At 35.7% G+C, this 17,676-nt stretch overlaps 1 long non-coding RNA gene across 1 annotated transcript; it reads right to left on the reverse strand.

The window, feature by feature from the left end:
• Positions 1–1,957: 1,957 nt before the first annotated feature.
• On the reverse strand, positions 1,958–6,063 carry LOC126954324 (uncharacterized). The gene is made up of 3 exons (XR_007725586.1): positions 5,603–6,063; positions 3,607–5,355; positions 1,958–2,044 (listed from the first exon to the last, which is right to left on the reverse strand). It is a non-coding gene; the product is annotated as an uncharacterized LOC126954324 (long non-coding RNA).
• Positions 6,064–17,676: the final 11,613 nt, after the last annotated feature.

The raw sequence follows: 17,676 nt of genomic DNA on the forward strand, positions 1-17,676 counted from the left end.
CCCTGCCATAAAGTTTCCTGAGGCCTCCCCACCTATGTGGAACTGAGTCAGTTAAACCTCTTTGTTTAAAAATTGCCCATCCCAGGAGTATCTTTACAGCAGTGTGAAAATGGACTAATACAGTATAGCTATCTATAGATAAATATATCTATAGATAGATAGCTATACTGTATTATAGATTATAGATATAGATTATAGAAATAATCTATATAGATATAGATACATAGATATCTATCTATAGATATAATCTCCATAGATATATAGATATCTGTCTAGATATCTATGTATAGATAGATATACACCTTTACATACATATATATCCATAATTATTTTTCTATTTATACTTCTGTATGTAGCCATATTAAAATTAACATGAGTTTATACTAATATCTCTTACTCTAATCCAACCTACAGGGTTTACTGCAAATGGAATTTTTACTTTAGTTTTAAAACTATTGACACAGCTCAGAGATGGATAATGTGAATGTTTATCAGAAATGAATATGATTCTTGGGATTTTGAGACTCTTCATTTTGGAGAATGTCTTTGTGCTGTGAATAATAGTTGCATCTTGTTAGGCAGAAACATATGGTATTATGGTTGTTGTATGGAAACATAAATACGTATAGAAAGTGTGAGGATGCATGCACTGTTGCTAAAGAGGTGAACTGTGTCCAGTATCAGCTACTACTGTCTCAGCATCTACTTGGTGACACTGCAGCTAAGACTCTGGAAAGATTTCCGTTTTGTTGGCTGGCTCCCTGTTAGACTCTGCTCATAAGGCACACATGGAGGAGATTGCAAAACTGGAAGAGAAAGAGGGGACATCTTCCTTACTCTCACTTCCTGCTGCTTCCTGACGCTGTTCTCTGTTCCTGTGAGCATAACCTAGTAATTCTTCTTTACTCTGACCAGCAGTTACTTCATAAAATATCAAGTCCATTTTATGATTTTTTTCAACACTTGCAGGGCCAGTCAGTTCATGTACCTCATTGGTATCAGCTCCAGTCAGATGTGCCCTGTCTTCAGATATATTGAATTTCTGTTCCACACTGCCCCTTCACCAGCTCTCAAGATTTAGTAATTCAAATGTCTTTCAAACAATGGGAGCTGCTTTCTGCTGTTGCTACTTCTATCATAGTTAGGCCTTTTCAGTAACTAGAAAACAAATTTATACTTAGTTAACAATTCTTTAGATTATCTCTGTTAAAATATCTAAAAATGCTTCTCTTTCCTGAGAATGACTTTATTGATATATATATATACACACACACACACACACACACACACACCTCTTCACACACTGTTTACATATATATATTTAATCTTTTTTATTTTTTATTTTTGGAGACGGTGTCTTGCTCTGTCACTCAGGCTGGAAGACACTGGTGTGATCATAGCTCACTGCAGCCTTGAACTCCTGGACTCAATGGATCTTCCACCTAGGCCTCCCACAGTGCTGTGATTACAGGCATGAGCCATTCTGCCCAGCCCCTTTAGCTATATTTTTGAAAGGGTCTCCATTATCTGTAGTAACAGATTATTAAAAACATACCGTGTTTCAGTAATATGTCTTTGATGATAAAAGATTTGGTCCTATGTTCATAACCTAATGCTAAGTTGAACAATTTGACAGTTTCAGTCCTTCCTGTACTTTTTTTGGAATTCTATCTTTTTAACATTTAAAATTTTATCTGTGAAGTGATTTTTCTCATTTTTAAAATCTATTGAAAATCTTTATTATATTTTTCACATTCTGAGGAAGTTTTCAAGGGTAAAAAATTATGTATCACTTCTCAGCTCTCCAGATGCGTTCTGACATGATGATTTTTCAAACTGCCTATTTTATTAAAAGTGATAAAAGGGAACTACACATTCAATCAATGATTAATTAAGTGAATCATACTGTCTTGTCATTCAAGCAATAAAAGTAACATTTTATAGAGCTTAACTTTTTCGTCCCACATTTAGTTCCTCCCTTTTCTGTTTCTATCTGGCTCTCCTCATCTTCTTTCTCTTTTTCTCTGTCTTTTAGAGTTGACAACTTGAGGAAGAAGGAAAGAGTGGTAAGAATTTCTTGCCCTATTCTAACATTTTTTATGTTCTGTACATGCTTTGTATAACTTATTCCTCAGTAAATCAGTAGCTGTATAGTAAAAATTAAAGGAAAAAGGTCCTAATATCAGAAATATTTCATTTTAAATACAAATCTTCTACATGTTATCTCTGAACTATCATCAAATTGCATTATCGGGGGAACCTGCCCCTAATATTTCAACTTAGGTTCTTAATATTTTCCATGAGTGTTGGCCGGCTTAGAAATAAAGAGTACAAAGAGAGGAATTTTACAGCTGGGCCACCAGGGGTGACATCACATATCAGTTAGGACCATGATGCCCACCTGAGCCTCAAACCACCAAGTTTTTTATTAAGGGTTTCAAAATGGGAGGGGGTGTAAAACAAGGAGTAGGTACAAAGATCACATGCTTCAAAGGGCAAAAAGCAGAACAAAGATCACATGCTTCTGAGGGAACAGGACAAAAGGAAAAAGCAGAACCACTGATAAGGGTCAAATAAAGATCACAAAGTGAAGGGCAAAAGCGGAACGACTGTTAAGGGTCTATGTCCAGTGGTGCACGTATTATCTCAATAAACATCTTAAACAACAGAAAACGGGTCAAGAGCGGAGAACCAGTCTGACCACAAATTTACCAGGGCAGAGTTTTTCCCCACCCTAATATACCTGAGAGTACTGAAGGAGACCAGGGCATATCTCAGTCCTTATCTCAACTGCATAAGACAGACACTCCCAGAGCGGCCATTTAGAGACCTCCCCCCAGGAATGCATTCCTTTCCCAGGGTATTGATATTAATATTCCTTGCTAGGAAAAGAATTTAGCGATATCTCTCCTACTTGCGTGTCCATTTATAGGCTCTCTGCAAGAAGAAAAATACGGCTCTTTTTGCCCAACCCCATAGGCAGTAAGACCTTATGGTTGTCTTCCCTTGTTCCCTAAAAATTGCTGTTATTCTGTTCTTTTTCAAGGCGCACTGATTTCATAGTGTTCAAACACACATGTTTTACAATAAATTTGTACAGTTAACACAATTATCACAGTGGTCCTGAGGTGACGTACATCCTCAGCTTACAAAGATAACAGGATTAAGAGATTAAAGACAGGCATAAGAAATCATAAAAGTATTATTTGGGAACTGATAAATGTCCATGAAATCTTCACAATTTATGTTCCTCTACCAGGGGTCCAGCTGTTCCCTCAGTTTGGCATCCCTGACTTCCCGCAACATTGTATAAACCTTCTAGTTTCAACTTTATATTCTGAAATATGGAAGTAATACTTTCTATCTAGTTAGGATTCTTTTAACAGAATGAGTGAAAGAATATATATGGGTAACACATGTTATTCCTGGTTTAAACATTCAAATAATGACAATATTATTGGTGATATTTAATCCCATTTTAAGGAAAACGTGTATTATTTCAAAAGTCACCTTAACATTCAAGAGCTGTTTCAAAAGCTTATTAAATAACACATGCACATGTAAAAATTTTTTTTCTCTTTTAAAAGTCTGAGTCAAGATAGTTACCTTACTCATTGTCCAAGTAAATTGGCCTTTGTAACCAAGGAAACAAACCTGATTTGTAGCCTAAAAAGAAACTTGAAAAGTAGTTTACAAAACAAACAAACAAAAAATGTGGGTATGCATTATTTCCCTAGACTGAGTTCTCTGGGTGGTATAAATCTTAACTCCTAGTAACCACCTGGACCTGCTTCTAGTAGTTGTAGTTTAACAACCAATCTCAAACTGAAGTATTTCTTTATACTCAAAAGATCAGCAAAGAACTGATTACCCTAGTCCCCTTCTTGCATGCTAGTAATTAAAGGAAAAATTGAATCTAATATGCAAACCAACTAACGGATGAATTGGAAAGAACCAGCTTGATAGAACATGCCTAGTATTACATGTTGAGTCTAGGACTTGAATTTACTCTATACTTACAAGCTCATTATTTAGCCTGTTACTATCGCATGGATGCTGCCAGAAGAAACAACACTCCTGGGTCAGACACAGGTTATTATTTACAGCACAGTAGACCACACGAGCATTAGCATTTTGTATCAGTTTTCTTTGTCCCTAAATCCAACAGTCATGGGTAGGAGTGGAGGTGACATGAAGTTCCAGAAAATATCTGCACACAGGATGGAATGTATTAGGTTGGTGCAAAAGTAACTGGATTTTTTCATTAAAAGTAATGACAAAGATTGCCATTACTTTTGCACCAACCTAATAGCACCAGAGAGAAATTCTGAGCTGGGGAGCATCCACCACTTTTATAGCAATCAGTGAGCAAGCCTTATCTTTGTGCCTTTGGTATATGTTACGTCATCCCTCAATGACACCCTTAAGGACACAACTCAAATACTCCTAGAAAAACCCTGAAAAACACTGTTTTTCGTGTGTTAACTATATAATCTCTTTAGTAATGCAACCCTGAAAAATGGCCCAGATAAAGAGCAGACAGGGTCTACTTGGCACGTCCAGCAAGTCAAGGAATGCAGAAGACCCAGGAATATCTCCCAACCATTTCCTCCATTTGGTCCTAATATGACTTGGCTTCTAGAAAATTTTTTAATGTACTACATTGGTCACTCTGATTAATCTGACTGGCAGAGGCTGCAACCAAACCCATTCAATTTTTACAAAGCATTTAATTAACAATCTGTCAAACAGTAGGATTCCAACCCACAGTATTGGCCTCAACTATATCCCCAGAATCCCAAAATCAGTCAATAATGAATATGTTTTAGCAGGATCAGTAAGTCATATTTTACACAGCCAGGTTGCAGTCTGAGGCCAAGTCTTTTATTCATTATTACCCATACAGGAGAGTTGCAACTAATCTCTTGCTCTTTTAGTGTCATTGCCAATAAGTACAAGGGAGTAATACAAGGGCCAGAAAGCAGTCCCTACCCCCATCGAGAGAAATATTTTGGTCCATGATCTCCCGCATACAAATATAAAATCTGAATGTACACAGGTTATTCTTGTCTGTATATGTTTTGAACCTATTTGGGATCATCATTACCTTGATTTGGTGAATACACACGGGCAGGGTTACCTAGAAATTGCAGCCTCAACCATTGTATATGATATAACTCAAGGGCACCTAGACATCAAGGCTATTGATAGCATCAAGAACAACAAAATAGTTCAGAGCTGGCCAGGTACACATAACTTTTTCTGTTTTCTCAGCAAAGGGTCAGATTACCAATGGCAAATGCTCCTTTACTCAGGCAGACCATCTGATTGTTTTGCCAGGTTGCAGTGTCGTATCTAGAGGACAAAGACAGCATTAATCATTCTTCCTTCTTTGCAACCTTTGGAGTTTGATACCCTCATCAGGTGCTAGAGTTGCTCTCCTTTCGTGACCACAACCTTGGTGTGCTCTATCCCAGCATTATAAACTCACCTTTTCTCTAATCACTCTCTACTCAAACCCCTACCTTTTGTTCAGGGGAGTCAGTTGCAAGTAGGGCAAGATTGATTTCATAAGATATGTAGAACCCATTATAGTACTCACTTTGGCCCAAGAGGACAACCATAGTAGAACTGAGGGAGCAGTGTGCTCAGTGATGTGGTCAGTGTCTTCATGATTTTAGTCATGTAAATTGAAAAAGCAAATCCAGATGGCTGAACCAAAATGAATTTTGAGATTTTAGGCCTCCTTCTGGCCAGGCCTCCACCCGGAGATGTGGGGTGGCAGGCTCACCTGTGGTTAAGAGAAAGAAAAATGCATCACACCCAAGGATTGTCAGGATTGGGAACAAGAACTTTCAAATTAGTTCTACATACCTTCTACGTCTTTCATCCTTGCCATTATCCAGGGGACAAACTATTTCAGGGGATAGCTGCATTCAGTGGCAAAACTGCCTTAATATGGAACGGGGACCATGAGAATATAAAAGAGATAAAGTTAGTAATATATTTGCATTAATTTTTGAGGTGGCTATTTCATTGATCCATAACAAGTGCCTGTAAATGGTAGGGAATATAGAATGCTCTTTGAATATCTTAACTTTTGGACCATTGTTGGATGGCCTTGCAACAAAAGTCACACAATTATAGACTATAGATGATCTAAAAAGCCAAAAATATGGCAGTTTATTTTCAAGGGTGCCAAGCCACATGCTGTGACTGGAGTCAACCATTAGAACTAGAACAGCAATTCTAACCTCAAAGAGTCTGCCTCAGAAAGACACAGAAGATGGGCATGAAAAAGGTTAAAGTTACAATGCAGTTACTTTTTCAAGAGCTGCTGGGAACAATGCCCTCCTGCAATGTGGCTTTCATCAAACAGAGGAAAATAGGTTCACTTTTGGCAGGAATCACAGGTCTAGCATGGAGAGTTGGTGCCATTCCTTTCCCTCAGAAGCAAGATGGAGGTTACCCAAAATTTGGTTCAGATGTTGACAGTGATGACTCATGCACACCAAGAAACTATAAAAATATCTGTTGCAGACATGAGACTTTCTAAGGCGAGAGGAGGTAGCTTTCAGAAGGCTTTAAAACATCTTGAGAGAGTAGGGAAAGGAGATTGGCTTGGGTTCTTATCTAAGTTAGGAAGTGAGATCAGAGTAAAGGTTTCCACATAAGATTGGTTCAAAGTTCCCACTAATGCCAAAAGAGGGAGCAACTGGGCTTTCTTATCATCTTGCTGAGATATGGGGCAGGAGGGGAAGAGGGAATGGTAAAACTTAAAAGCTGTCAGTAAACAAACACTAAAAAATGATATTAGAACTGACACCTGATGTTTGTGACTAAAATATGCCATTTTTAAAATTGAATTGAGTTTGAATTCGTTTAAGTACACCATATGACACTCTATGAGTCCTGTAGCTTGAGGCAGGTAAGAGAGGTAAAATTTCTATTAAATGCCTCATCCAAAAGCCCAGCCTTATGTATTCTGAGATGTGAATATGTGCCTTGGTCAGTATTAATGATGTCTAAAACATTTGTGTATACCTATTAAATCCACACAACAAGGATTCATCAATATACTTGTTAACCCCTTGGGGTTAACCTTGATTTATATTTTGTATATCTGTTGGGCAAGAGATACCTAGAGTTCTTTACTCTGGATAATAAATTATTGTTGTCATTCAGTGTACCAGACAGCCAGACAATTGGCAATGACTCAAGTATGTAAAAATTTGCAGATGGGGCCAGTTGTTGACCAAGTCATCTAGTGCTAATATAGCTTTCTAAAGTTCGGCCAATTATGCTGACCCTTGGGTTCTATACTTTATCTAGGACATTTTGGTTAAGGACTGAAAAGCAGTAGCTTCATGTGTGAGGTGTTGATGCTATCTGTAAAGTTTACAAACTCCTGCTGCTGTTTATTCAATTGATTTCAAAGAGCTTCACAAAGTCAAAGGATCTGGGAAGGGAGTTAACATCCCTTAGCAACATAGCATCTGGCAAAGGACTGAACACCCCTCCTGCAAGTGAAATATGTCAGGAGCCTATGTTTGGCTCTATTCTGTAGCAGAAGACCTCAGTGGCCATGCTGAGCTTTTGAGGTGCTGCTTTCATGCCCTAGGGCATAACAAGCCACTGAATATAGAGGGTCATGACTGCCAGACTTGTGTAAGCCTATATTTCCAAGAGAGCTCAGTATGGACAGCAATTGTCATTCTAATAGCATGCCATGTGATATGGTTTGGCTCTGTGTCCCCACCCAAATCTCATCTTGTAGCTCTCATAATTCCCACTTGTTCTGGGAGGGACCTGGTGGGAGGTCAGGAGGTTGAGACCATCCTGGCTAACAAGGTGAAACCCTGTCTCTACTAAAAATGCAAAAAAAAAGAAAAAAGAAAAAAATAGCTGGGCATGGTGTTGCGTGCCTGTAGTCCCAGCTGCTCAGGAGGCTGAGGCTGGAGAATGGCATGAACCTGGGAGGCGGAGCTTGCAGTGAACAGAGATCGCACCACTGCACTCCAGCCTAGGGAACAAAGTGAGACTCCATCTGGGAAAAAAAAGAGTTAGAAAAGTGGGAAACCTTATTGTCTTCATCCTTGACCACCAATTGGGCAAAAATATTCTCTATCAGATCTTAGGGACTCTTCTTTTAACCCTGAACCTTGATCGTACTTTCTCTTCTGAAAAGTCATGTCAGAATCCCATTCTTATCATAAGAATGGGTCTGATATGTAAGTTTGCCCTATAGTTATGAGCTAAAATGTTAATCTGTTTCTTTTTCTTTGATGCTGGTAGAAGACAGGAGACTCTTGGATCAGAGACAAAAGACTTTATTACTCAGAGCACAGCAAGTAGCATGAGTATTAGCATGTTTGTCTTAGTTATTGTCCCTAAATCCCTTGAGAGTGATGAGGAAGGTGTAAATCATGTTTGCACACAAAGTGAGTAGAATTATAGAAGAGGAACATTGAGATCGGGGAATCCATGTTTTTTAATGACAAGAAGTAAATCTGTTCGTCCCAGAAGAAGATATATCTCACCCCTTAAGACTGGTGTCCAAAAACACAAACCTGAAAAATAGCTCAGGGTCTCATATTTTTGGCACATTATGCAACAATGAAGGATTGAGTGACCCATGAAAAACTGTCTTCTAAAACTATAGACCAAATAAAATTGATCAAAGGAAGGAGCTGGTTCTCATCATGATGAAAGTCATGAACTGTAGATTCACCAGCAACCTTATCACCAGCTTCTAATTTTTTTTCCTTTCTTTATTGCTTGATGCATACACTATTATTCTTGCAGTAAGTTTTCTTTTTATTAGATAATAAATATCCTCTTCTTTATGAAACATATTTATGACTGTTATGTTTGATTATAGGAAATTTATACAGAGGAAAGGTATAACTGTTATGACACAGTAAAGGAAAGGATACATTAAATTTTAAAATTCAAAGCTAATCTCTTAGCAATAGTGGCTATACCAGGAAGGTAGGTCCATGCTTTCAAATAGACATATTCCTAGAGGCTGTAATAAAGCAGCGACAATGTTTTAAAATGTTGAAGCTGGCATTCGTCTCAGTTATATCTGACACTGAATCTCTCCCCATTCCACCTATCCTGCAACACAAAGAAAGGAAATAATATACTCAGGATATATAAGTAAAAAATACAGTAAGCCTCAATCTGTGTTTGAAAAAGGATTGTTTATATTAGGACTATACAGATAATTTTAACTTTTATCTAAACCAAATTTCAGAAAAAATAAAAAGAGATGACACTTCAAAATTTAACAGATGAAAATGTGTTAGAAATTTTCTAACAACACAGCTATTACTATAGTATAAATGGAAAAATGATACAAGTCAAAAACAGTTTTATCAGACATGGCTATTTGTGTGTAAGATTTCAGAAGTTTTACTACTGCGGATAAATTCCTGCTGTATTTATTTCAAAAAATACATCAAGGATCACATTTAAAAAGCAAGTTTATCTTTATAATTTATAGTTATATATCATAAAATTTATTTAAGTTTAATATTTCAACTAATATACTATATACTAGATAATTACTATGTATATACTTTAAAGTATTATATATAATACATATGAGTTACGTATAGATGTATGAATATATAAACTAATATGTAAACTATAATTTTATGTATAAACTAATATGTAATTATATATATATTATGTTATAATACATAAAACAATTATATTAAAAACTTTATATATAGTTTATACTGTTTATAATATGCAATCTATTAAAATATATAAGCTATATTTTAATTGATCAAAAAACTGTTCTTTGTAATTATAGGTTATAGATTCACAAGCAATATTATTACCAGCCTCTATTTTTTTCTTTACTGATTGATATACATATTGTTTTATTATATTATATGTTATAAAATATATACTATTATATATTAACTAGTTTATATATTAAATTATAAATAGCTTACATATTAAACAATTTATCACACTATAATGTATAAATGTATATGCAATTGTAAGATAGGATTAATACAGGTAGTCACAGGAGAATAAAACACACTAGGCAGAAGTTTTACAAGACTAGAGGCTAGAGGCTGATAAGACTCTGAAAAACCAAGGTGTGGAACAAGCTGGCTAAGACCATCTGGACTAAACGTGGTGCTGGATTTGACCTAGGTTTCTCCAAGGACCTCATTATATGCTCATTCATGTACTAAATCACATACCCACCAGTGCCATGACAGTTCTGAGAACACTCATATTTGGTATAAAAATAGATGGTATCACAGTTCCAAGAAATCTCCACTTCTTTTCCAGGAAATTTGTTAAATGTTTCATCCCTTGGTTAAAAAAAACCCCAATAGATAGAAACCCCAAAGTCTACTGCACAACTCTCTCGGGTACGCCTGCACTCCCTTGAGTGTGTACTTTTTGCTTTGCAATCAGTCTCTGTACTTTCCTATTTTCTGACTCATCTTTGAATTCCTTCTCGTGATAGTGTAAAGAGCCTAGATACTGGCTGGGTTGGAGGTCCCATGGCATTTAGGGACCTTCCCAAGCCCACAAGTAACAAGTGTTTGAAATATTCTTTCTGCATCTGGCATACTGGTTACTTCTCTACTGTATTCTCTTTTTGTTTAAAATATTAAAATAATTCCAAATGTTTGTAATTCTATTAATTATAAGTTACAATTACTGAAGTATTTAGAATTAAAAATAAGTGTGTTTAAAAAACTAGAAAGTAAAATTTTGAGGACTAAAAAATGTCCAATTTTATGTATTTATTTATAAAAGAAGCCTCATATTGTCGCTTAAAAATCTATTTAATTTTACTCTAACAGTTAAAAATCATAGCTATTTGATTTCTAAAGGGGAAAGAAAAGTCCAGTACAAACCATAAATGAGGATATAATTTACTATTGACAGACACAAAGTTGAAGGAAGTAACAGATAACAACTTAGTAGTGATAAGAAAATAGCAGATAGGAAGTAAGTTAGGAAATTTATCAAAAGAACTGCCAAAATGGGTCTAAGCCATTTTTTATATGTTGGTGTCATTCTTTTCAGCCAACATATTCTTATGAAGAAATGGACAAAGAGGATACTGGTAGGGCTCAGAACGATACTAAAACAAAAGCCTCAGTAGCAGACCTCTCTGACCTTCTGCCCTCCTGTCTCTGCCCCTTATTCTGCCTCAAGGCCAGCCATAGAAACTAGAATCTCTTTTTCAAGGTGGTTCATAAAAACCAAACTCCGTTTTCCCCAAAGCCAGACATAAAGCCTAAAAATATTACACTAATGCTGCCTTCCTTTTCTGTGTAAAAACTGGCCATAAAGAAATTAGCTGACCTACTTTATCTGATTGTAGGTCATAAGACCCCCATTCCAGACAAGATCCTGCCAAATACCCGGAAGGAAGGAATCCTGCACAGTAAGGCCAAGAACAATCTAGACAGACAAGCCTTGCTGGGTTTCCATGCTCAGCCAATTAGCATTAGATTGTACCCTTATTGTTCAATGATATTTCTACCCAGCTGCCCATACTTCTTTGAACCAAATCATGAAAATGGGCAGTTTCTTCTGTATCTTTTGGGCTTCATTCTAAACACTCCTGTGTGAAGTAAAACTGCGCTTAAATACATTTGTATGCCTTTTTTTAATTAACCTGTCTTTTGTCAGTTGATTTTCAGCAAAACTTCAGAGTGCAAGGGGGAGCAACTTCAAAGATCAGGCTAATGCTAAAGCTCCTACTCATGTCCTCACACTTAGCTGAGTTAAGCACAGCATGCAATAGTCCAATATCTTTATAATGAAGGATATGTATATATTAAATTGCATATATAGCAGATAAATAATTTTCCTACTGTCCTAAATTCTCATCTGGGACCTTGTAATAAAAGACAGATTAACAAGAGAACAACAAACACAAGTTTATTAATAGGTATATTTTGTATATACGTGACAGAAAACTTAGGGAAAGTGTGACTCTCAGAGACAGCCTAGAACTGCAACTTATAGCATCTTCAACAAAACAAAGAAATAAGACTACAGGGGGGAAGTAAGTTATAGGCAAATAACCAGGAAAAGCACTGTAAACAAAATTAAGGTTTGTTATGCAAATGTAAGTTAGTGGTTTTTACATTGAAAAGAGTCACTGGTAATTTAGTCATCCTTGTCTTCCTGGTGCAGAGAGGGAAACAGTCTTCCAAATGGAGATTTTGTTTCTAGATGTAAATTTCCCTACAAAAGAATAACTTCTACCCTGTTTTTAGAACTTCTCCTATTGTTGTTTCTCAAAATAATCTGCTCAAAATAATTCTTATACTAAAGAGGCCTATTTGGGGGTGGATTATTCTGATCTCCTACATATATGTTATGCAAATATTCCATTTAAGAAGTTAGGTAGTGTGTTGAGCAATTGAAAAATCAGTTCAAAATATTTATAATAAAAATGGGAATTTAGACATCTGAAAAGTCATTAGCTATCTAGAAATAAAATTAGAAACTGAGGATATTTATAACTAATGCTTTTGTGTATCTTAACAATATAGTTCTACTTGGAAATTTACAAGAGAACTTTGCATAGGCTGCATTTCAGACAGTCTTTAAGGAACGGTAGAGTTAGCTCATGCTGGTCCTTGCAATAGAGAGAGTGGCTAAAAGTTTAGATCTTAGACCTTCAGCAAGTTCTAAATGATTCCGTGCTTAACTCCACTTGCCTGTTTGGTTACTTATTAATATATTGAATCTCTCTGATTTTCCTTTTCATAGGAACAGAAAAGTGTCAAGTAATATGGAATTCCTACTTCCTCTATCTGTATTCTAAAGCTATTTGTGCTATGGAGACAATGATTGTGAGCAGAATAAAAATCCTTTGCTTTCTTCTCAATCTGTATTTCCAACCTTTGAGGTCTGGAATATGGGAAGTAATCACTAAGTATTTATTGAATTGTCTGATTATCCTGTCTATGCTTCCTGCTACTGACTACACCAGTCTTATCCTACATTAGCATTATTTTGTTAATTTCAGTGTCACCCCTGTTTGGCCCTTCCCATCCCCATTTAGTTAAACAGGTCTTGTTGCTGTTGTCTATTCTAAAGCTGCCTCCTTACAAATTTTAAGTTTTTCCTAAAGGTTTCCCTGTACATAGTGAACTGGAAATTAACTGGATGTGTAAACATACTGAAACCTACTCTTATAACAAGTAGCCATGCCTTGGTCAATCACAGAAACCATATTCAACCACCCACAAGCAGCCAACTGTTCAAATTTTGTTCAAATAAGGCAAACGTCAAGCTGTAACCAACCCAGCTGTTTCTGTACCTCACTTTCCTTTTTCTGTCCATAAATCCTCTCCACCCACATAGATGTGCCAAAGTCTCTCTCAACCCCTTTTGTTCTGGTGGCTGCCTGATTCAAAAATCCTTTTCTCAATTAAATTCTGTTAAGTTTAATTCATCTAAAGTTTTTCTTTTAACACTGCTTATCCTCAGAAATGTGGTATCTGTAGAAAACTAAGTTGTTATCACTATCATCATAGAGTCAGTGTTTTTTAAATAGTGAAATAAATATTGGTGTTCTATGCTTTTTAAAACTTTTATCTTTATTTTTATACTTATAAGCACCCTCCAGTAGTGTATGCATTTTATTAATTTCTCAATTTATCTAAAAATTGTTGACACTAACTTTCTGATTAAAAGATTGTGTTTAGCATGTTTAAATACAAAATCAAATTTGCAATTAAAATAAATGTTGCATGTGTTTCACATAAGTTGATAGAGGAAATGTGAAATATGATAATGGTACAGAAAATATAAAGTAAACATTAATGTAGGCATGGTAAGTTTCATGTTCCTGTAGCCTGTGTAGTTGAAACTGACCCAGTTGTCCCCTAGAAATGATATTTAAGGGTTTTTGAGTAAACATGGAAATTGACTGACTATCTTGATCTTAAAACTGGAAACTAACCTCTGTGTTATCTGAGTTCCTTTCTCATGAAACCCACCATCGGGCAAGGGACTGAAACTCACTAGATTACCACATCCAAATAATGAAATTTCAGACCCTTTATTCTTCATGATTGCTTCCTTCCCCACTATATAAACCCCCCAAGTGTAGTCAGTTCAGGGAGACAGATTTGAAATAGATCTCCCATCTTCTCATCTACAACATGTGGTAAAGCCTTATTCCAATATGGCAATACTCATTGTCTCGGTGATTGTCTTTCTGTGCAGTAAGCAGTGAGACCTAGACAGCACTTGGGATTTTGGTAACATAGTAATACATGGCCCTGTCTCAGAAAAATTATTTCAAAAAAAGTACCCTGCATATTTATTTGGAGCCCCACAAATTACTTACCAGGTTCTGAGTACAAGAGAAGGCAGTTCACGTAAATCAGTTCACAAAACTCTAAATCATGTATACACACATGACATATATCTTAATGTGTGTCAAACTTGTTTCACAATTTTTACTTTAGAGACCTGAACCTTCACTTGAACTTGGGTGACAGAAGTATGCAGTCAGTTTTTCCACTTTCAGGCTAAATTTAAAATGATGGAAATATGTTATCTCGTCACATTTTTCCTGATATAAAAAGAAAAAAATCACTGGATGATGAATCAAAACCTGGAAAACAAAATGAGAATATGCTGATGTATTTAATGGAAAGACTAGATTTTTGTGTGAATTTACCAAGACCTTATTAGTTTTTAGTTTAGAAGATATTTTGACTTTGGTCAGTGGGACCCAATGGATGTCATTATCATTTGGATTGATTTCTATTTATGTCCTACCACTGTTCCCTAGGACAAAAGCAACAAAGAGCATAGAGAGTACATGAAGAATTCCTAAAATCCAATGAAAAGAGTAAACAATTTGGTAGAAAAGTACATAAATGACATGGACAGAAAACTCAAAGAATAGCTAATAAACATGTAAAAATACTCACCTTTACTAGAAATTAGTCAAGTAACTAAAAATTGCAATGAAATTGTATTTTATTTCATCAAAGGTAAAAAATTAAGTGTCTGAGAATACAACTTTTCAGGCAAATATTCATACTATCTGTTGAGAGTATAAATTGGTAGCACTATTTGGAGAACAATTTCATATTATCTAATTAATCTGAAGAAATTAGATATTATCTAAATATTATCTAAAATCATATTATCTAATAAATCTGAAGAAATTATTCCATTACAGGTTGGATGTAATGGAATAATCCAACCTGTAATGGAATAATTCCATCTCCAGTTAAGTGCTCTATGGAAACTCACAGATGTATGTACAAGCAGTTATGCACAAGTCTTCATTCAGCATTGTTTATAGTGGAAAAAAGTCTTAGTGTTTATTCAAAAAATGAACAAATAAATTGCATTATATTCACATGGTAGGATATTATATAACAGCAAAAATCAATAAGCACAACATCAATCAGCAAGGATAACATTTTAATATACGTAGTGTTAAGTGAAATAAAAGGCAGCTGAAAACACTGTATGAATAGTATGATGACATTTATGATACCAAAAAACAAACTAATGCAATGTTAGGATTTTTGAATACCTAGCATATATAATACAAATATAAACAGAGGACAGCAAAGATGCCAATTTGAGGAAAATAATTATATCTGGGGAGACAAGGACGATTAGTAAAGGGTACAAAGAGATTCAACTTTTATCTGTGGCCTTTTATTGAAAAACATCTCATAAATGTATGGCAAAATGTCAATTTATTAAATCAGGAAAGCAAGATTAATAAACATTTGTTATATTACTTTCAGGATGTTTGAAATGTTATTTAAAATAAGAGGGAAAAGAGAGGGCAACGTTTGGGAAATGAAGAACTCTGGTATACATGATATAGCGTAAGCACCTCCTGACAATTGGCAATATGAATGCAGCAAAATGAGACAGCTGTTTGGAAGCAGAATCTGATATACGGCACAAATTATCTGGGCTTTTTCTTGAGTTTTGCCTCACTAGCAATCATCTCTAGCACCAATTATAATGACTAAATCTCCACACAAAATTACATGGGCTATGCAATTAAAACAAAAGCATAGATGCCAATGGTGGGGCCATTCTCCAAAAACAAACCTTTCTGAGTGGTTGGGTGCTCAGAAAAGAGAGTGGGGCTGCTGGATGAAGTGGAACACAGTATACACAACCATCTCATATGCTTCCTGTATGTTTTTCTCTCTTTGCTCATTTCCTCTAAAATTCAATTTCCCAGGCTTGCCTTGAAAGCGGAAAAACTTGTGTGTCATTCTTCATGACAATTTGGCTCCAGCTACACTTTAAGAATTTCACTGAATAGGAGGTAAATGGGGAGGCAAGAAAAGCATGCTGTTAACAATTCCCTGCACTTGCTTGCCCCCTCCCAGAAGCTGTCACACACACAGCTCTCAAGGTAAACAGTTTGACATGTCACAGGTACTGGAAATGGATCTGCTCAATGACACACACTGCATGCATTGGGGCCAACAGCATCTGTGTGTGCATCTGATGGCAAATGCTTATATGCACTGTTGCATAAAGAGAGACAGAAAGAAATCTTTGAGATTAATTCTCATTGTCAGCAGTTTTAAAGACAAGAGCTATCCCATTACATCTGCTTCTGTTCTAATTTGAGGCAATCTTATAGATAATTTCATCTGATGGGAGAGGAATATTTTTAAATATAGATATGTAATTTCAGAATATTTAAAACAAAACAAAACCCAAGTTGCTACAGTATTACATACATGCATATATAAACACACATTGATCACTTTGCACTTAGAAACGTATTTTCTTCAATGCTGAAACTGCATCTTGACCTAGTTATTCAACATTATATATAAAACACTTCTCATGACAGAGGTCGTCGTGCTAAATTTTACTCAGATGATGGCCTGCTATTAAAACGTATGGCGAAAATGTGTTAATTGTAAAAACAGGGCCATTTGGAGTGAGGGTAGAGATATTGTCTATCAAACTATCATTTCATTGAACAATTATTTTCACAGTAAGTGCTTCATGTGTCCATTTGGTATTATTGCTTATGAAAGACTAACATAATCCGTAATGACAGATTGAGAGAAATGCAGATACCCAGTGATAATGAAATATGTGAAGGATATAATTATAGTTGCAACCCTAATTCGAGTTTATAATTTTATTGTCCAAGGTACTTTGATCCAATCTGGCAAAAACTAACCAGTGTTAAATAATTCCTTAAAAAGGAAACATTACCTTACAAATGTAATGGCAAATATCAAGTAGGGGATCCTTCCCTCTGAGATCTAAATGAAACTGACTTGAACATCATTCAAGGGGTTGGGATGCCTCAGATTCCCCCAGATTCTTTGCCAGGATTCTGGAGGACTAGGGTCAGTTTGATAGTGTATACGTTGTTAATGGGGACTCAGCTCCCATGTCCTCATGTATCTCTCAATTTTTAATAGAACAACTTCGACACCTCCTATACACATCACTGTCTACTTTCCAATAAAGAAGTAGTATGGATTAGGTTGTTGTAAATGTGATTGAGGTTTTTGCTTTGTTGAAATTTGCCATTTGATATTGCAATAATTCTTAAATAAATGTCCTTATGTTATACATTATTTTAATGCACATTTCCCACTTTTTTTTTTTTTGCTAATGACTTATTGCTGTTTACTTTAGTCT

The sequence above is a fragment of the Macaca thibetana genome, chromosome 5 (assembly GCF_024542745.1).
Source record: "Macaca thibetana thibetana isolate TM-01 chromosome 5, ASM2454274v1, whole genome shotgun sequence".
NCBI lineage: Eukaryota > Metazoa > Chordata > Mammalia > Primates > Cercopithecidae > Macaca > Macaca thibetana.